Here is a 20,815-nt window from a genome sequence, read left to right on the forward strand (position 1 = left end):
TCTAAAGTCTGAAAACCGGTCTGGTAATTTGTTCCCCAGTCGTTCTACCAAAAGGACAAAAAAAAACATAAAATCCCCCCTTAGATTCAAGGTTTCCAAATTCAAGACTGATATTTTTGCCTGTACTTTCTTCCCCGCTTTAAACCACCAGCTCACCTTCCTCATGGAGAAAATAAACAACTGCATTTCAAACCAGATTCAATGACCAACGTGACATTGTGAAGGACATACCAGCATTTATCATCTCTCCAAATGAGTTGTTAAGCATTTATAGAAACATTTTCTCCCTGGCACAGCTTAAACTAAGTACTTATCTAATTTCCTCTAGAGAAATGTGTTGGAAAAATCACTAAGATAAATCTGTCATCACAAATAGTAATAAACAACCACTCTGGCATAGTTGCTTATTTAGCAAAGTTATTTGAATATTAATGGTTTTTACAGGTATGCCTCCACGGTAAGAATCCATGAGGGTGATAACTCAGAACTAGAGGATTCCCGAGTTTTGATCACAAGGCATAATTTGGGTAAGGTTATTCTAGACAACTGTGTATGTAATAATATACATTACAGTATATACATACAGTGATCGGAGAGCTTTTCCCAGTTTGGACTGGAACTCTTCATTGCATATGTCAAGAGATGCGTCAGAAAGATGAACTCAAACGACAGGAGACTGAAGGACGTCAGGAGCGCGGTTATGAACTTCAGGATATTTTTAGCGAGTGCCACAATATTCCTGCACTCCATGGCCCTCCGGTACCACCTCACCCTTCCTCGCCAACGCACGCTCCTGCCTGAGCTCGGTAGCAACGCCCAGCTCCCGGCCCGGCCTCCTCCTTCAGGGCTCGGGAGGAGCCCGAGAGCTCCACCAGGCGCCAGGGCAGGGCCGGGGAGGCGCAGCCGAGGGGACCCGGTGGGAGCCCCGGCACCGCTGCTCCCCCCAGGAGCAGGGCACCGGGTACCTTTGCTCCCAACACGACCGCCCCCTGAGGCTCCCAGTCTCTGCTATCTAGAGGCAGGTGTAGGAAGTGGTGGTAGAGGTGGGCAGTAAAAAGAATCGGGAGGTATGCAGGAAGGCTCCAGGGACCCAGCTGGCAGGCAGCGTTCATGCAGCACTCTCAGAGGGGAAGAGGTTTATCCCGGAGGTGCAAAGGCTGAGACAGCAGCTAGCACAAACACCCAAACATGATACAGAGGAACCCGCCAAAGACTGCTTTCTGCTGTGGCCTGACCCAGTTCAGTGTTTATTTTTAGTCTCATTTGGTACATAAACAAAGCCCATGAGATCTCTCCACGTACGTGTGCATCTCCTGCGCGTATCTGCGCTACTTTGCTTCCCCCGGCTGAAATCCAGGGCTGGGATGGCAAAGAGGTGAAGTTCCTGCAAGTTTTCTGGCCCTAAGTGGCTGGAGAGTTCAGAAATCCTTTATTAAGAGGAAGCCTGAGGAACAGGCTTGACACTTTTTAAAGACTAAAGACACATCAGCACAGCGCTAAGATGATTTCGTAGGAAAACAGGTTTCACTGGTGCCACGGCTTGTCGAACAGCCGCAGTGAGGTACGACATGCTGGGAACGCAAAGGGTCAAAGCCTGCACTTGCTAATCAAAAACAACTTGATTTCCACTTCCATCAAGATGCTGGATCCCACGTCCAGGTGGTATCCACATCTACACATAAGGATGGAGGAATGCTCACTATTTTCACAAAAAAAACCCCTTCTGTTTGCAAACAAACAGCAGAGAATTTCCATCACTGTTTGACAGGTCCGATTCTTCCCTGAAGAAGCTTACAACTCGAGCTGCCCTCCGGAGCACAAGTGCCACACAAGTCCCCAGACGGGTGCCACGTGTGAAGGGCGAGGCGTGGTGCCTAACGCGCTCCTCGGCCTCAGCGCGCCCCGCGCCCTGTCCCCGCGGGGGCAGCAGGGATGTCTCTGGCTTCTTTGATGTTAGCAGCAGGAGACATCACAGCAGCACAGAGATGCTTATTATCCCCTTGGGTTCTTTTATTTGTCATGGATTTCAGCCTGTTGTATAATACACATTTTTCAAGTTAAGCATCAAAACAATGAATACAAACGAGCAAGGAAGTGTTCACTTGCTGAAGGAGGAGAATTACTAAGAGCAACATCATGCAGTATTATAATGCATTTCCTACTACTACACCATTTGTATTAATGTATTAGAGACATGTACAAAGATGAATTGCAGCTTAGTTCAAAGGGAAGAGCGCTCAGATGTCTGTAAAACACTGCAGGCTGCTATCAGCAACCATCTCCTGAAACAACATTTGGATTTTCAGCTCTTTCCTGGCATAAAGAGAAATACTCTCCTACTCCCCCCGTTCCAGCTGTACTGGCTCGCTGGCTGCACGCAGATGCCCCCAGGCACCGGGGAGAGGGACAGCCACTGTCCCCAGCCGGGGGCAGAGCTGGGACCGGCCAGCCACGCTCAGCCCCATCACCCCAGTCATCCCCTAGAACAGCTTATCGCATTTCTTGGTCTAAGTGAAGGTTTAACTACCGCATATCAAGTAGATTATATACAGTGCTGTAAGATGCCCTGAGTACCTCTGGCGCAGATGACTGTGCTAATAGAAATCCTGATCTATTTTAGTTTGATTTGAATCACACAGGTGGCAGAAACGCCTGGAATAAAAGTAGGGATACAACCCCGGAACAGCAAAGGCTGGAACACCCAGGCTATTAGGGTGAAAAAGCTCCCGATAACATCGCTAGGACCAGGAACGCAGGTTAACTCCACCACAGAAACATCGATGCTTTGGGCACCATCACCAGAAGCACTGGAGGTGACTACTGCAAGGATTTCATCTTCGTGCACGGGCTGAACCCCACGCCCAGGCACTCACCCTGCTCAGTAGCCCCCTCCCAAGCTCGATGACACTCACAGGACCCAGGGCCGAGACAGCTCTCGACCACTTCAGTCCTTGCTCCAGCCCTGGAGTCAGCCAGGCACAAGAGGAAGCCACAGCGCAGCTGCTTGCCCCAGCACCAGCCACCAAACACCGAGCTCCGCGTGGACCGACCGCAAGCCCTGCATGAAACGCTCAGGCTGCCAGAGCCCGGCCCCGCCAGCCAACCCCTGCAGCAGTACTGGGCTCAGAGCTGGGAGAAGAGCCTGGTTTTGTGGACAGTATATGGCCAGCACCAGGGAACTGGCGCGAGATTGAACCTTGGGAATTCAGAGTCCCCAAGACATTCAACCCCCACATGCCCTATCAATAAATTTATGAATAGGCCACAAGCTTATGGTAAGAAAATACAGAGCACTAACCTTGTTAATATTTGTTCTCTTGGAAACTGCACAGGTGCCAAAAAGTCAGAAAGAAAACGGCACTGCTGTGCTTTTGTTCCCAAAACGCTCGTTTTAACAGTGACTCTGAGCAGACCTGGGATTTAAGCCCTTAGGAGAAGGGAACACAGTCATCAGCTTCCTGGCACAAGATTATACTGACTTGTAACTCCAAAACCAAAGAGAACCAGCAAGAACTGGATTTACACTGCTTTAGGTTTGAGAACACAACTCTAGAAGTAACAAAAAACTGGAGACATTACTCAGAAAAAAAGGGAAGGGGGGGAAAAAATCTCTTTATGCTAATTTGATGAGTTTTCTTCAAATGCTGAAGGCCAGGAAGAAATCAACAACACACTTGGAACACAGTGCTCCCACCTGCAGGCCATTTACTAGGATCTTCAATCTAAGCAGAAGCAAAATAATATCTGAGGATCCCGACTGACAGGAGAGTCCAACAGAAAGCATCGCTGTGCTCGCAGAAGGCACCCGCCTACCAGCAGAGGCGGGCAGAAACCTGTAAGCAGCTGCAAAGCATCACCCTCTCCCTGCACCAGTCTCCTTGCTAACTCAAAAGTTCACAAAAACCCAGCGCTATTTTAAAGTCATTAAAGATGATCTAATATCACAAACATATCAACTTACCTCAGAAGTAAAATCAACGTAAAGTCAGTGCGTCTTCCAAGATTCCTGCTTTCTGAAACCTGGACAGAGCCTCCCCCAGTTGCTGGCAGCCCACCGGAGAGCAGAGGGGCAGGATCCGAAGCCCCACCTTCTCCTCTGCTTTCAGCTGGGGGTATCTGCACCAGGTGCTCTGCGTTTTGCACTGTGTTCTTCCTACTCGGATCAGCTATACATTGGCGGTCTGCTGACTGCTTAATTAGCTTAAATGGAGTTTGAAATTTTTGGTACTTGGCTAACATAGACTGGACTCCTACCCTTTGAGGATGCCATGCTGATTTGCACTCTTCTCTGCTTCTGGCTCATCATTCCTCACCCTTCATCAGTGTAATTAGTACTGCAAACGAGCACTGCACCACAGGTGTGCAGGCCTTCCCTCCCTCCGTGCTTCTGCGTGGCTGAAAGTACGCTTCTTATCTATTTGCTTTCCACAGTAGGCGTGCATTCCTTTACAGCACTACGACCTCACACCTGGGAGCTAAAACCCTCAGAACACGGCACCTGCACCAAACAGGAGCGATGTGCGTGCTGCCCAGTTCGATGCGCGTCGGGAACCGCTCGCCCCACGCCGCGCTTCACTCCCTCTCGCCAGAAAGAAGAAAGGAAAAGAAGAGGACCCAAGCGTGGCGTTCCCCTTCCGGCGCCTCGCCGTGCCAGGGTTTCTCTGTGGTGCACTGGGACCACCAGCGAAGCAGCGGGGGGTGGCCGTGGGGGAGCCCAAGGCCGATGCAGCTGGGGCGCGTGGTGCGGAGCCTGGGGACGTGACGGCTCGCCGAGCCCGCTCGCAGGCAGCCCAGTGGCCACGGCATCGGCTACGGGGCCCTGCGGCTACCCGGCAGCTCACTCACAAGGAACACATCCCTATTTCACACAGAGGCAGGGAACTCAGGAAAACCTGCCCAGCGAGCAACGTCACTTTTGAAGAAATAGCTAAGAAGTTAACTGATTTCTAAGCTACAAAGAAATTAACAGAGGGACAGAAAAAGACAGCAGCCAAGACATCAGGGCCCGGAGTTTCAAGGGCGGCCTTCTCCTTTGCGAATGCTAGTTGCGTTTGCACCTCACATCAAAGCGGCTTTCGGTGTTGCGCAGGTTCTGAAGGAGCAGAGAGCAGAAGTTACAGCCGCCGGTGCTGACTGCAACCTGCAGCAACTGCAGGGCTCTCTGCAGCCCTTGGGTGGCAAAAATGTCGGGGCACAGCCAGTGCTGCAACGCGCCAGCAGAGCTTCCTTCACGGGAGCAGCCTCAGCACCAACGCTGCACACCCAAGGGCTGTGCCGTTCCGTTATTCACAGGCGGAGCTGCACATCAGCTGTGATCCTCTTGTTCTCCAGATCCATTTTCCTTTATGTGAACACATAACTCACTTTACTGTGGTTTTGAATTGCCTCTTCATATTGCTGTGAGATGCTCTGCGTCAGAGGGGGGAGCGCCCGCTGGGAGGGAAGGTGAGTTTCGGGCAGCATGCTCAGCGTACGCTGCAAAACTGGATGCTTCTTGTTGGTACCCAGGAGGCAGAGACCTTTTGTAGTTGGACTGGGCGCTCTTCTCGAGGAGGGCTTCCAGCCTACTGTCGTCCCCAAAGCACCCGGTCCCTGCGATGGCCCTGGACACCTCCACCTCGTGCACCTGGGAGGGACCCTGCCAGCCCCAGCCCCGGGGAATGCAGCACGCAGAGCACCTGCAAGAGCTATGCAAAAAAACACTTTTTTTGGTCGACATTATTACTTAGAGTTCTCCTGTATTATGAACACACATAAAACACACAGTAAAAAGTATCCAAGTGGATATAATAAACCTGAATTTAATGACACACACCATTGAATCTAAGCACCTTTTAAATTCTCTGGCTCAACATACAACAAACAAGTCTTGCAATTTGTGAACATTTGTTAAAATCAGTTAATGATACTTCATTCTTAGTGTGTGAAAACAATATAGCAGACCCATATCCCTAAAATCCCAGGACAGGACTAATGACTGACATCATCATAAACTCTGGGTTGTTGAATGAGGTTTTTTTTGTTTGTTTATTTTACTGCACCAGACTTTTTAGTCATAATAAATAAATAAAGATATATGTATTTCTTTTACTGCTTGCTGTAGGATATGGACAGCAATAACGGCTGAGAATAAAACTGCTGCTTTCCATTTCTAGCTGCTGGTCACACAGAGGACAAACGTCTCTGCTAGAATTAACCCTTTCAGCTCATACAATTAAGGTTTTTGTTTCAGAACTGTGTCCTAATTGCTGTATGTTCTGCTGTCCCACATGCTGCAGTCCAGCTTGGTACAGCAATCATTTGAAATTAAAGTTATATGCTGCAGCTTCTGTCCACCTCCACCCTCAGCTTAGCTCCCACTAAGCTGCAATTACCACTTCTCAGGGAGCAACTTGTGACAGGTACTCACCTCCGATCCGCCCCGAGCACACAGCTCACAGGGCGCCTCGTTACCTCTGACTGCAGAAAGGTAGGTCAGGAAACTGGCAAAACGATGAATTCAATGCTCGCTTTCCAGGAATTTTAGCAAAATGATATCCTTGCTTGGTTTTCAGAATGATCCATACAAATGATTAGAGCATTTTATGCTGAGTATAGAAATGTATTCCTTTTTGAAAAATCAAGCATCTTAAAATCTTTGTAATTCTGACAACTACGGGTCTTCGTTTTGTTAATAAACTGTTTAGTCTTACTGTTTTTCTCTCTGTAAGAGGGAACATAACCTTCCCACCCAACAGGGTTGTCTGAATCGTATTTCTTAGTGCCCAATACTAATATTCCCTAAGGCAGTGGAAATCCTTAATTTTGCAAGGCACTCTACTACTTCTGCATGCTACCTGATCAAAACCACTGCATTTAAAGTTCTCTGTAATGGCTGAAGGTTACATAATTCCACATTACTACAGGGAAAATGTGTGTAGTCTTCTAAATGCGCAATGTTCATCTTTTAATGGGATCTAATGAATTGTGTATATGACGTCTGCCCCTCAGAAACATCTCGTTAATCACAAGATTTGGAGTTTACCAGCAGTGCTGGAACCAACAAGCAGGTCTTGGGCAGCAGGACCACGGGACCACACGACTCATTCACAGCCCTGCCCCAACTCAGAAGCGAATGCATCATTTTATGAAATGCCATTTCAAATCAGCACCGATCCTCTATGTAGATAAACAGCAACAAAAACACAGTGGTAAAGCAGAGGTCACCAAATGCAATGAGATATCTGGGAGAGATGAGTCAGATGAGCAATTTTCTGGACATTGTTTACAAATACAGCCAATTTTCATTCAGTTTTGAATGAACTTGTTTTTCCTATATTCCCCCCCCCCCCCCCCCGCCCCAAGCACAATCATCCCTTCTTATCTTCTTCCATCTCTCCCTGGCATATGGCGTTTTCATCTTGCTAATAGGATTACATTTTCCCCTGCCAGGCTGTACCAATCACAGAATTTTGTTCCAGACTTTCACTGCTTCTATCACAACCTTGCTGCTATTAGCAAATGTCAGCCCTGTAGCACGAAGGTGTGGGGAAGAAAAAAAAAATAAAAGAAAGAAAACAAGAGAGGGGAAAAAGAAAAGAAAAATAAAAAAAGGGAGAGGAGTGTTAGTGGCAGCTGTGGAAAATCCCAGGGCGGATGGTGGAGCCCAGGGGCTGGGGCACGAGCAGCCGCAGCGCCGCCTGCAGCAGCCGGAGCCTGGGCACGAGCACGGGGGCTTGGCACAGCCGCGGGCACATCCTGCCCTTCCTGCCACCGGGAACCTGCAGCAAGCGCGGCAGGAGGCCAGGCACCGAACAGGGGTTTCCCGGACGTTTCACGCTCGTGAAGAAAAGAGAAAAATAGCTCGATTATTTCTTAGGGCAGCGCCTCAGGCCTACGAGGGGCAGGAGAATCCAGCTGCCCCGTGGGTAGCTGCGCCCTGCCTGCCACGACGGGCTCAACCCGTGGGCCGGCACCAGGCAGCACCACCTGCAGCGGGGCTGGGGTACGAACGCTGACGTGCCCGCCCTTCCCTGCACATCTTGCAGGAAGAATTAATTAGTTCAGATGATAAAGCACGATGGGGAAGGAGAATCAAGGTTAATAACAGATATTAATAAAGTATCAGCAAGGAAAAATGACTAGTTGTGTCCCAGCTAAGCCATTTCCATGAGCATAATATGTCCCTGTCTTACTAAGTGGTTATTTCTTGATAGATCAGGAGGGGGAAATAACAGATGAAATAATGCTGCAAGATTTCAGCTATATGTGGAAGCTCTGCTTGATGCTCTGCTAGGAACAAACCTGGTGCCACAAAAGGAGCAAATGTGGTGGCTGCGAGCACTAATTAGCCTGGAAGCTGTTACTGAAATGTGTTTCGAGGGGGATTCCAGCCTGGTGCAACACTGCCTGCAGTAATAGAGAGAGCAATCTGCAAGCAATTATCTTTCCTCTGTTGGCACTGGGTAGCCATCTTCATCGCTCACATGCCTGCGCTTGGAGAGACCAGTCCTACGGGAAGAGGAGGCAAGCGGCATAACCTCCCCGGGGCTGTGGATGTGGGACCTCCCGGCAGAGCAGCGCTGCGGTGGGCTGCATTTTGTGGTACCCCCTGGACCTCGGCACCCCCTGCGCACAGACAGGAGGCAAGAGCGATGCCCTGCCACAGCAAGGGCAGGGGTCTGACCCAGGCTGAAGGGGCAGGGGCACCGTGAAACCTGCTGCAAACCCTGCGCAGATCCCAGCCCGGCCTTTGCTCAAGTACCTCTGAGATGACTGTAAAAAACACCGCACTTAAAATGTAATCTTAAATAGAACATAAGCTATAATGAATAATATATGTAGGCAGGAAGACCTTCCCTCAGCACACAAGACGTAAGCCCATTCTCAATTCCATTCACTCACACCGTGCTTTATTTCTAAGGAACAGGTTTGCAGAGTAGGGAAATAGGGACATGCCAGCAGACTGTCCATTGTCGTCCTGTCTCAAAATGTGACCCACATTTTCCTTCCATTGTTCCTAAATATTGCACTTTATCATTCCCATTAAGTTTCCCATTAAGTGTTCCCACTGGAAGTGAGGTGAGGGAGGCACGCTAGTTTATTTGTAGTTTCACCACCCAACTAATGACTTGCCCACAAGCTATGAAGCAGTTAGAGAAGCACTACAGGCACATGCTTTAATGGGTGTGCAGAAAATAACACTTTACCTTTGACTACTGTCAAATATCCTCACCTGGTCTAAGATCTGAAGGGCAGTAATAAAAAGAACAACAATAAAAATGCAAAGTCCATTCAAAGGTGCACAAAACTCATTTTTCCTCCATTTACATCATCAGAAGGGAAATGGAAATTCATCTCTCCTGTCTCACTCTCCCAGAAAAAGAGGAAAACGTTAATCCAGAACTTTTTTTTTTTTCTAGAAAAAGTCCCCAGGAGCAGGTTTGAGCAGACAGCGAGAGCACAGCATTCACATGCACTTCACACAGCCTGAACTGATTGCTTCTGTTTCAAAAAAATGAAGCATTCTTTTTAAAAACATGAATCCCTCCCCAACACAAAGAAAACAAGAATCTGCTGTGTTCCATGATTTGTATTGATTTATGTCACTCAAAAAATCTCTCACCGTACAGTCTTTTAATAACTTAGCAGTGAAGTGAAAAGATGCTTTCATGCTGCTAAAGGAAGGTTAACGTATTATGAAAAAGAGTGTATTTGCATTTAATGAGTGATTTGTAAAAGCTCTGCTGGATTTCTTGAAGGCTGCTTCTAGAAAGTTGACTCCTGTACAGAGAGAAGTTACCTCTCAAAAATGAGCGTGCGTAACGCAGCCCTGTTGGGCTGCCTATAGGGAGCCCGGTCTCCTGATCGCTGCTCCCTCCTCCGGCCCCCAAAGCACCCGACTCTTCCACAGCACGCCCATGGCCATGCTCCCGGCCTGAGGAGGTTCAGCGCTGCTGCAGGGGGCACGGGGGCGCAGGACGCGCGGAGCCGAGGGTCGGCGGCACGGCCGCAGCCGCCGCTGTGCAGGGCTGCCGGGGCACCGCTGCGTGAGGACCAACACATCCCTGAAAGAAGGTGCCAAAGGAAGGGGTGCACAGAACCACCGAGCAGCCCGGGTTGGCAGGGACCTCAAAGCCCACCCGGCTCCGAAGCCCTGGCGTGGGCAGGGACGCCGCAGCAGCGCGGGGCCGGCGCTCCGTCCTTCTGCCTTAGCGGGCGCTTCAACTCCGAGCGCTCCTGTGTAGCTCCGATACGTTATTTTTTTGCCTAACTGAATAATGGTACGTTTTTATTTTTCCTCTGTGATAGATTCTTTGTGGGAGCTGTGCTGCCGCGTGGACAGATGGCCTGGCCCTGCCGTGACTCACTGCGGGGGAGCACGGCTCGGGGGGGAGGCAAGGGGGGGCTCTGCGTCGTCACCCCACGCTCGGCAGCCCTGCCGTCGCCCATTGCTCGTATTTCAGCTCCCTAACCATCAACAGCCTCTGACTAACGCTTGGCAGACAAGGGGTAAGATTTCCACGGTGATATATGCTCCCATTCTTATCTTTTGATATCTGGAAGTAGAGAGTTTCAGCGAAAAAGGGCTTTACGCTAAGATGACCATAAATCTCAATGTGTTTACAACAGAAGACTGACCAGAAGAGTTTATTAAATCTATAAAGGATTTGATGTATATCAAACTGTTACATAAAGTCAATACTTTGGAAAGAACTAGACAATAAATACTCTACAAGAGGCAATATTTCTATCACAGAGAAAGCAATCACATAAAGATTAGGAGACCAATTTCAATACTGAATGTCAGTCTGCTGTAAGAAGACATTTATTGTTTTTCTGAGTTATCACGGAGGAGCAAGATAAGCTATAACAATATTCTGAGCCAAGCTAATCACACTATCAAAGTTTGAAATACTCTTTCACCTTTTAAAAATCACTTTTCTACTTTGCAAATAAAAAGAACAACCTCTCGCAGGGGCAAGGGGAGGGAGGGAAGGAGATTTATTACGGCAGGTGTTGGGAAATGTCTGCAAACGCAACCGGGCCTCAGCTATTCACACATTTCAACATTGCTCTGTGGGTGACAGCCTGGAGCCACTGCGATCAGAGGGGCAGAAGAGCCGAGGGCAGGCGCTGAGTGGAGGAGCCCACCCGGCGGTGCACCAGCGCTGCCCTAAACACTCACACGGCTCCAGCAAACCAAAGCACGGCTTTGCTACAAAGCCGGCCTCAGCAAAGGGTTTGGGAATTCATTTTTCTGACAGATCACTGAAAAGCTGTGACAAAAATATCAATATTCTCCATGGAAAAATGCTTCTGGTTTTATTTCTTCCCCGATAAACAGAATTTTCCTTTAATAACTCAGATTAAAAAAGAAAATCTTAACCAGTTCAATTTGAAAGAGACATCAAGAATAGATGCTGCTGGGGAAGAGGGCTCTTTTTCAAGTATTGACCAAGTAATATTTCAAGGCCAGCTGCCTTCCCCATGCTTCTTCCCTGTTTTTCAGTGCTGCGAGGCGCTGCCTCCCACAGCTGCAGCCTCCTCTGCCCCACGTGTGCCAGCCCCGCGCTGCCCCCAGCCCCCAGCCCCAGCCCACGCTGCTGCACACGGGGCTGGCTCGCAGCACGATGCCGGGCCCTGACTTCCCCTTGAACAAGGCTTCTGCAGCTACCGGTGTCCATAGGAGACACCCGTGAGGAGCGAGATGTGCAGAACAGGATCAGCACTTGCAATGCGATCCTTATGTCGGGGGCGGCTGCATCGCTGCGGTGCGGCACTTGCACAGCCGCAGGCGTGCTGCAGCTCCGACCCTCAGCCCTGGGCAGCGCCGTGCTCGGCCTGCTGCCCGCAGCAGCGGAGGAGGACGGCGCTGTCCAGCCTTGCGGCACCCTTCAGGAAACGCAAACTGAAACCTGGGAGGTGCTCAGCCACCGTGGTGGAATCGGCTGTATGAGCAGCATAAAAACAAGCGTGGACTCCGGCACGGAAACTGCAAGGGTCATTGGCCATGTTGACAGAATGAGTTTTGAAAGTCTGGCTTTGTTTGTCTGTAGCAAAACTGCAAATTTGAACAACAAAATGGGAGCTTAAAAGTCTGTTTTCTATTTTTGCACATGATACATTTCACCCACTGACATTCCAATGATCAGCAAAGAATACAGCAAACAGTTTATGTTCTGCGTACAAGCAGAACGATAAGCCCTTTACAGGAAAGATTAGATGACAGTCTAAGTGAACATGGCTATTAATAATGAACCCCAGTCCAGAGGGGAATCGTAAATTATACTTATCATCTTTCACTTGTATCCCTGGAAATATGGATCTAACAGATTGTCTTGCACAGAGAAGAAAGGAAATGACATGAAACAGTTGCTCATTATTATCAGGGGCTAAAACACAATGAAATTAATTTAATTATGAGTAATTTTAACATTGCTATACCAGATGCAGCAATGCTGTAACGTTGCATTCAAGAGGGCAAGAGATACATGTAGTACTAAACATGTTTTTCAGACAAAAGTATACTCATTTTTTCATTCAGAGGATCCATGTAGAGCTGCTCAGAGGACAACATTTTGAAGAAAAAGTGAAGTACATGGGTGCTAGCAACTCTTCAATACAGACAAAAGGCGGTCAGAGTAGTTGATTTAAAAAAATAAACAAAAAAGCACTTTTGTGCTAAATGTAAAAATCTGTGTTCTTCCCATCTGCCGCAGACCTTTCCAGGTACCCTTCCACCAGCTCTCTTTAAGGAATAAACCTTCCACATTGAGGGATCCAAATAAAATGCTGTCTGGGATGAAAGAGACGAGTCTGGAGCAGGAGGAATTTTAGAAAGCACAGAGGAGAGTTATCCAGCAAAAACCCAAGTCTCCTTGGCTGGAACTCCCTACTTGTACAGACTGATCAAAAAGGGGACATCAAGTCTGTGTCAGCACATGAAACACATCCCAAAATATTTTGTAAATCCTTTTTTTTGACATTGAGATGGACTGTAAGACAGAATGGCACCAGAACATGATGTACTGAAACACTGTCTGCTTGATGGATCGCTAGGGTGTGTGACATCCTGAGACAAATGATCTCCATCTCCTGGCTGCAGATTAATTTTCTAGGTCATTTAATAAATTATAGGAAAAAAGGTATCCAAGGGACAAACAGCTAGAATGGACTTACAGCGACATGATACCTCTCCCTGAAATTTTTTTGTTGGATTAATGAGAGTAGATGGCTCCTCCTCTGCCTCTTTTTGCAAGGTGATCACAAGTCCATGAAGACATTTTATCTTGCTTTGCACAGGGAAATCGGGGTCGATACGGAAGAATCAAGCCTCCCAGGCAGGGTGTGACCATGGTCTGAACTCCTCTTTAAGGATGCAGAACTCATCCTTACGCTAATTCCCACTGGAGCCGCAGTGAAGTGCATCGCTCGGCCTGGCACAGCACCGAGCCCCGAGCCCACCGCGGCAGCAGACCGGGAGCTCCGCCGCGGCGCTCCTGCCCAACGCGCGGAGCTGCGGGAGGAAGGGAGCCGGGCAAGGCTCCAGCGGAGCTCTGCCACGCTGTGCCTGTGCCCCTGGCGCAGCTCCAGGCATATGGTACTGAAACAACACCTAGGGATGGAGGGGTGGTGCACCTGCATCTCTGCAGCGAGGGAGAGAGAAAGGCAGAACCTGCTGGGGGCACTGAGAAGTCCCCCGGCCTGGTGACTGTCCTGGTCCTTTGTCTCTGGGCTTGGTTCCCCGCCTGTTGCGCCACCAGCTGCATGACTGGGACTAAATTTGTTAACAGCTTTTGCACAGAGTAAACTGACAGGAGGATTTACAAACCATAGATGGATGCATCCAACCTCCTAAACTAGCCTGACTCTGACGTGGTTTGACTTCTGCCATCTCTACGCAGTACCGCTTTCTCATGCCCATGCCCGGACTAAAGCTGCTGCTTATTTTTAGAACTGAAGAACAAAAACAAACAAACAAAACATGTTTGAGGGAAAAGAAAGCAAAAATTGCCTCTGCTTTTAAGCAGGACAGTTTGTGCTCCCTCCCATGCGGGTACCACAGGGAAAGGAAAAAAAAAGTCTTTAAAGTTAACTGTAAGCCCACAAGACTGGCATATGAATAAAAGCAAGTAGCATGAATTGGCTAAAATTCATTTTTGTACTTTTCATGGACAGGCTACAGAAGCATTATTATTAGCAAACCCCTATGAAAATCAAGTAATACCTTCCCTCTGTCCCCTCCTTTTTTATACAGTATCCTGGATTAATTTATAACACTAATCAGAAAACAATTCATCCCCTCATGGTTTGATGTAAAGAACTGCAGACTATTTCATACAGTGCAGGAAATGCACCACTGCTGATAGGCACTGCTGAACTGTACCTCTTCTAGGGAGACTTCTGAAGGGCTTTTGAGCATCTCTTGTCTTTGCCAGCAGTGGCAAAAAGAGCACATGGGAAGACAACCCTACTAGGATGAGCAGTTGCCTCCAAAAGCCTCAGACTCTGTGAATGAATTCCAAGGGAGATGTGCTGACAAATAATGCGCCAGGGCCCGCAGAGATACCTGCACATCATGCACCGCCCAGGATGCTGCGTGGTATCAGCCTTGTGGCATTACGAACAGAAAAGGAAGAGAGCAATGTGGCACATGAATTTGCTTCCAGATTGGCTGCAATTTTTAACAACAGAGGGTAGAGCTTAAAAAAAAAAGGCTGAAAGTTGGGTCTGGTCATTACCTTTGGCTCCCCTAAGTGTGCCCTCTGCAAGGCTAGTCTGTGAAATGTTTTTTTTGTTTCATTTTGCTTTTTTTGTTTTGTTTGTTTGTTTGATTGGATGCTTCACCCAAAATCAAGAGCTGAGCTGCAGAATCCATTCAGAAAGGTTAAGTGGTGCAGATGAAGTGCAGACTTCAAGTCTGGACTTTAAAGGGCCTGAAAATTCATTTGAAAAGACGGTAAGTTAATTTTGCATAGCCGATTTCTTCACTAAACTCTGTATTTTTCCCTTGCCCCATTAAGAATAGAGAGCAGCTCTCAAGAAGTCAATCTCACAGGCTAATCAAACCTGTTCTCTCTAATTGAAGTTAATCATAGGAAACTGGTCAGAGGAAGACGGACCCAGTGAACGATGCCGTGCCAGAGTGGCCAATTAACACCGGGTCGGTCCCGTGACCGCGGCGCTGCAGAAGGAGCACGTGGAGGCCCTGAATGCAGCCCCAGGTCCCTGCAGGCCGCAGCGCCGAGCCGTCCCGGCCCCGCGGTGTCATTAAAGGCAGCTCTGCTAATTCGGCTTCTCGGCCTGACAGCACCACGCCTGCTTCCTGGATCAGCAGCAGCCACCGACCTCCTGGGTGGGAAGCCTGCCCCCCCCCACGCCTGCACCCCGCGGGGCACTCCCCGGCCCCTGCCTGCAGCTCTGCCCCGCAGCAAGCGCGCGCTCTCCGCACCGCGGCTTGTTTTCCCGGGGATGCTCTTGCTCCTAGAGAAGGAACGTGCTGCTTCTGGCCAGGCTGACGGGTCACCGTACCCTGCTGCGGCTCCCAGTGGGAAAAAAGGCAGAACCGGAACCCGCCGCACCGCTGGCACATTCGCAGTTGCTGCCAAAGGACTTGAGATCTTACGGACACGGAAAGCGGAAGGCGTGGTAAGGACAGCGCTGAGACTCCTTCCACGCACTGCCTTCTGCAGCCCAGCCTCTGCCAGTCCAACGCCATCGGCGCAACCCTGTCCCCGCCGCGCTGCCTGCGCCGGGGACGTGCCCTGCCTGGCACCCGCCCAGGACACGCTGCAGCAGCCAGGCTTGGCAAAGGGAGAAGTGCTGCTGCTTCATCTGCGCTCCTCAGAACCGTTCTGTTTCTGATGGAGCAATAACCCAAACTTACGGGGTTGGAGAAGTTTGGTTTCTGAGGGAATTTGACAGCAGCTTTGCTAGTTTATGGTAGAAAAGAAAAGACACTTAAGGGGATTTTGTTTGTCACTTGAAAATTAGCCTAGAGGAAAGAGAATCTTCAATTCAAATTTAATTAAAAACTGATGAACCAAAAGCCTTGCGGTGGCTCTGTGAATTCCTATTCTTACAGCATAAGAACATGGCACTGATAAGCAGCAAAGAGGAAAATAAAGACGAGATTAAAAACTAAAACCCAAACAAAAATGGGCTGAACCGATCTCCACTGCAATCCAGCGGCAGCGGCCTGGCACCGGAGCTGTCTGCCCCAGCACTTACACAGGAGTGGCGGAGGAATACGAGGGAACCTCCCAGCATGGTAAAGGGCTGAAGCCCCACACAGACACCGCAACCCTGGGAAAACACAGCTCAAAACTTTGGCTCCTGGTCAATCGCTGTGGCAGTGGCTGCACTTACTATGAGTCAGTAGCACTCATACTCTGGCCCTTCTCTTCTACGTAAATGTACTGAAATAATACTTACAGGCTTCTACTCCGTGTGCATAAGCAGACTTTTCTTCCCTCGTTTTAACTTGGAGTATGTATGCTTCAAGCCAGGTGCTTCAGTTTTGCTCGTTCAGCCGAGATGTCCAACGCCTAAAACACAGCAAAGTTTGCACTGTTTGCTCTAGGTGACCCTGCTTGGCAGGGGGTGGAACAGGTGATCTCCAGAGGTCCCTTCCGACCTCAGCCATTCTGTGATTCTGTTTATCGGGCATCAGTTTTGACAAAGGAACCTATTTTGCCTTCCTGCCTTTTCCTTTGCCTTGCCTTACCCAGGCACAAAGCGCCAGTGCCCATCCTGGCCATGCCTGGGCTGTGCTCAGCTGACACACTCAGAAGTCCATTTGAACCCGCCTACAGACAGCGCAGCCCTAGCGCACTTGTACATGCACACTCACGAAGCAAGCCAAGCCTGTGCATTTATGCACAACTAGGGCGATTCTTGTCACCTACAGTATTAGAGAATGCTTATAAATAGCTAATAAAGCCACAAATGAATAACTGTGTCTAATGCTTCTTTGTAAGAGACGATTTGCCAAGTCTCCAGTGGTAACAACATACAGTGGGCACCTAAAACAACAAGCCAGGGCTGCTCTGTATTTCCAAATAAGAAATGGATATCTAATATCTTCATTTTCTGAAATTAATCGATTTCTGGAAACAAGCGTTAAAATCAAGAGCTAATTTATGTTTAAAGAATGAGCTGCCTCATGTTTGAAGAGGCCTATAAGATCCACCACAAATATGATAAGCTAATGCAAAAAAGCAATTCATTACACTGATAGGTTTCCCCTGGCAGGGCTTTTTTGTTTGTTTCTTCAGGAAATGACCTTTCCACTCCTGCTTGAGTAGCTTCTTCACAGTATTTGGACTTGGAAATAAATTGCCCTTGGTTCTCTATTACTTTGTTGCTGACAGCTGTGAAGGTTCATGCAATGAAGAGCCTGGGTATCAAACACCATCATCTGCTCTCTCTGCGCTCCCCCCATGCCAAGGATGCACACAGATGTGCCCGATCTTCAAAGGCTCTTCCCAGTCCACTCTCACTGCCTCTCGCACCCCTCTTTTACAAGTGGTGGCACAGAGCAAACCCATTTCCCCCAGCTACTGCATTTTTCTTTCCATGATTATCTCCTTTAAAAAGGCACGAGTTGAAAATGAGATGCAGAGCCAGCGGCCTCTTTTGAGCTATGGTTATTAGCTATGTCTAGGATGAAAGTGGTATGACTCCCTAGATAAATACATAGTTCATTAAAAGTGTCCTGGATCACTATATTCTACTGATCAAAAGCCTAAATCACGCAGTTAGCGACATTAAGGAGCTGTACTATGATTTGAGCTACACCAGAACGAAACCCCGCGTGACAACAAGCAAGGAAGCGCAGGCGTTACTGCTGGGAGGCAGTTACTGGAACCAGGCACGGGCATGGGCTCTGACCACCGGCACACACCTCTGAAGGCTCAATTTGACTCTCAGTTTTTAACAGCCGAAGCAATTTACACTGCTTCAGAACGGCAGTCTGCGTGTGAGACTGCGTGTGAGACTGCGTGGCGGTACGTGGAGAGAGCTCACAGTTCCTTTGCAGAAGTGCGTTTTGTTAGGCTGTTCTCATTTGGGTTTTAAATGGGCATGCAAACTTAACTAGCACCACGCGACTTCAAAAGCTTTGTAAAAACCACGGCTAGCACGCGTTTCAAGCAGTAGCTTTGTCCAGCGCTACGAATCGGGAAACACAACTTTGCGTCACGAACCTTAAATGCTTCAAGACTGTGCTGAGAAACACGCGGGCTGGGAGGGGGCAGCAGAGGAAGCGGCGCGAGGCAGCCGAGCAGCAGCCGCCACCGCCGGGCACGGGGCTGGTGCCGACCCGCAGCGCGGCCCCGCTGCGCCGCCTCCCGCAGCTCTCCCGGCCCCGGCTCTGCCCGGCCCCGGCCCCGGCCCCGCGGCAGGCTCCGTCCGCCCGCGGCGCGGCCAGGCGCTGCTGAGCTGCCCTCCGCGGAGCTGCTCCCAGCCCGGTGGGCTGCGGCTGCGCTTCGCAGGGGGGCACGCTCCGGAAATAACTCCTCATAAAAGGAGTGCGTGATTTTATGGAGCCGCTGATTGCCTGCTCTTGCCATGGAGTGCCCCACAGTCACGTTTATTGCTGTAAAATGATGCCTCTCCTGTTCACAGGATAACAGTCTTTAAGTGCAACGGCTCTAGGGTTAAATCAATCAGCAGCATTTAAATCATGCATAGTGAAATATTAATTCTGGAGAACAACTGCATGCTGATTTACTCAGAGCAACTAACATTGACTGAAGGTGATTTTCCCTCCTATCTTGTACCACGTTTCCTTATAGTACACGTGCTGCGGTTTAACCCGATCGGCAGCTGAACACCACACAGCCGTTCGCTCAGCCTCCCCCCTCCCTCTCTGGGAGAGAAGTGAAGAACGGGAAAGTGAAGCCTGTGAGTTGAGATACAGACAGCTGATTAAGACATGATAATAATAACAATAATGATGATAATAGTACTACTACTAATAATGTGCACAAACAAGTGATGCACAATGCGATTGCTCACCACCCGCTGACCGATGCCCAGCCTATCCCCGAGCAGCCGGCCCCCCCACCCCGGCCAGCCACCCCTATATATTGTTTAGCATGACATCAGATGGTATGGAATACCCCTTTGGCCAGTTTGGGTCAGCTGTCCTGGGTCTGTCCCCCCCAGCTCCTGCTGCACCCCCAGCCTGCTCGCTGGCAGGACAGAGCAAGAAGCCGAAAAGTCCTTGGCCTGGTGTAAGCACTGCTCTGCAACAATTAAAACGTCAGCATGTTATCAGCGCTCTTCTCATCCTAATCCAAAACATAGCACCCTACCAGCTACTAGGAGGAAAATTAACTCTGTCCTAACTGAAAGCAGGACAACACAGCTTAATAGGGACCCAGAAATCAGAAAACCATGGAACCTCCCATATGTCTGGAGTGACTATTTAGGTTATCTTCAGTTGATCTCTGCAAAATCCCAGCCTGACCTCAGAAGTCTCTTCTAGAAATCTGCCATTTCCCATTTCCGATCATTTCAAATCTGGCTCAATAAAAGCCATCTGAGAACAAAGGACATGAATACTGATGACAAGTTTTGCATCTAAATTATGTCTTAATCAGTCACTTTTTAGAAGAGCACAACTCTCTTATCCAGCTTCAGGCTCCTTGTAGGACAAGGTAAAGGTTCAGGCAACCACCCCTCTGCAGCTCCCACCTCCCTGGAGTCTCAGAAGGGAGCGGGGAAGGTGCCAGTCCCGCAGCACCTCCCGGAGCTACAGCTCAGCATCTTGCCTCCTTGCGCGGCAGCACCCACCATGCTCAAGCCAGGGCTTGCTGGTCTCCTGCCTGGCCCCACAGCGCTGCCCAGCAGCCGAGCCCGAGGGCTGGGGCAGGCAGGCAGCACGACCCCGCACCGCTGGGCACCGCCGGGCACCGCCGGGCACCGCCGGGCACCGCAGCTCCCGCTGCCCGCTCAGCCCCTGCGCCAGGTGCTGCTGCTGTCCTGCGGGCTGCTGCCATGCCCAGAGGCGCCCACGGCAGCAAGGCCTTTCTGGAACGCACAGGAGGCACCAGGGGCGTGCAGCCTTGCTGTACAAGCACTGTGTAAGCCCTGCTCCCCTCTACACCCAACCTCAGCAGATTGCACGTGGCAAGAAACTAGCAGCATCTGCCGGGAAGTGCTGGGAAGCACAGCTCCAGAGCGCCCAGCATCCCGTGCACCAACACCAACCACAGCAGAATCAATCTGTTGATACTGACTTATTTTTGAAAGGTCACAGTAATCTTAAACACAATGTTATGGCACATGGCTCAGTTAATCTGGGACACTGCGGCTGACTTGTCACAGGGAGAAAGCGATGAAGATCAGCGCTTCCTCACAGCAGCACCGCGTCTCACTGGGGACGTACGTGTCTGACCTACGGCACTCGCATTGCATTAACACTGCAATTTGTTCTAGGACTTTCCGTGCTCAAAGTTTTCTTGGGGATTGTACGATTGCATACTGAGCGGATCTGGAGGGATAAATGAGTGAAGTTTTCAGTAAGATTAATACAAAACAGTCCTGTTTGACTTTGAGCTGATTAGAACTTATGCATGCTACAGCCCTGTGATGAAGGCAAATGCTCTGTAACCACAGTGTTAGCAAAACTCTATAGCGTTAGGCACCGCTGACGCTGAAACTGGTTACGTTTCCTGCACAACAGGCAGCTGTGTTTCATACAGTTTTGCTAGCAAGGAGTGTAAAGGCATTACCTGTGGGTGAAGTCTCACCTTCGCTGTCCAAGTCAGGGAACGAAGGCACAGAGAGGAGATCGGCTGAAATGCTAAATGAACACCCAGCACAC

At 49.5% G+C, this 20,815-nt stretch overlaps 1 long non-coding RNA gene across 15 annotated transcripts in view; it reads right to left on the reverse strand.

The window, feature by feature from the left end:
• Positions 1-20,815, reverse strand: part of LOC106043777 (uncharacterized) — a 195,142-nt gene that overhangs the window by 29,139 nt on the left and 145,188 nt on the right. For 5 of the 15 annotated variants that reach the window (XR_010825638.1, XR_010825637.1, XR_010825639.1 and 2 more), the window contains 2 exons: positions 16,417-16,529; positions 3,962-5,687 (listed from right to left, as the gene is read on the reverse strand). The exons of 5 other annotated variants lie outside the window; for them this stretch is intronic. This is a non-coding gene — a long non-coding RNA (uncharacterized lncRNA). Of the gene's footprint in view, positions 1-3,961; positions 5,688-16,416; positions 16,530-18,188; positions 18,318-20,815 lie in introns of those variants that run through there. 5 more of the 15 variants (XR_007167060.2, XR_010825642.1, XR_010825643.1 and 2 more) reach the window with 3 other exon arrangements.

This window comes from Anser cygnoides, chromosome 18 (genome assembly GCF_040182565.1).
Source record: "Anser cygnoides isolate HZ-2024a breed goose chromosome 18, Taihu_goose_T2T_genome, whole genome shotgun sequence".
NCBI lineage: Eukaryota > Metazoa > Chordata > Aves > Anseriformes > Anatidae > Anser > Anser cygnoides.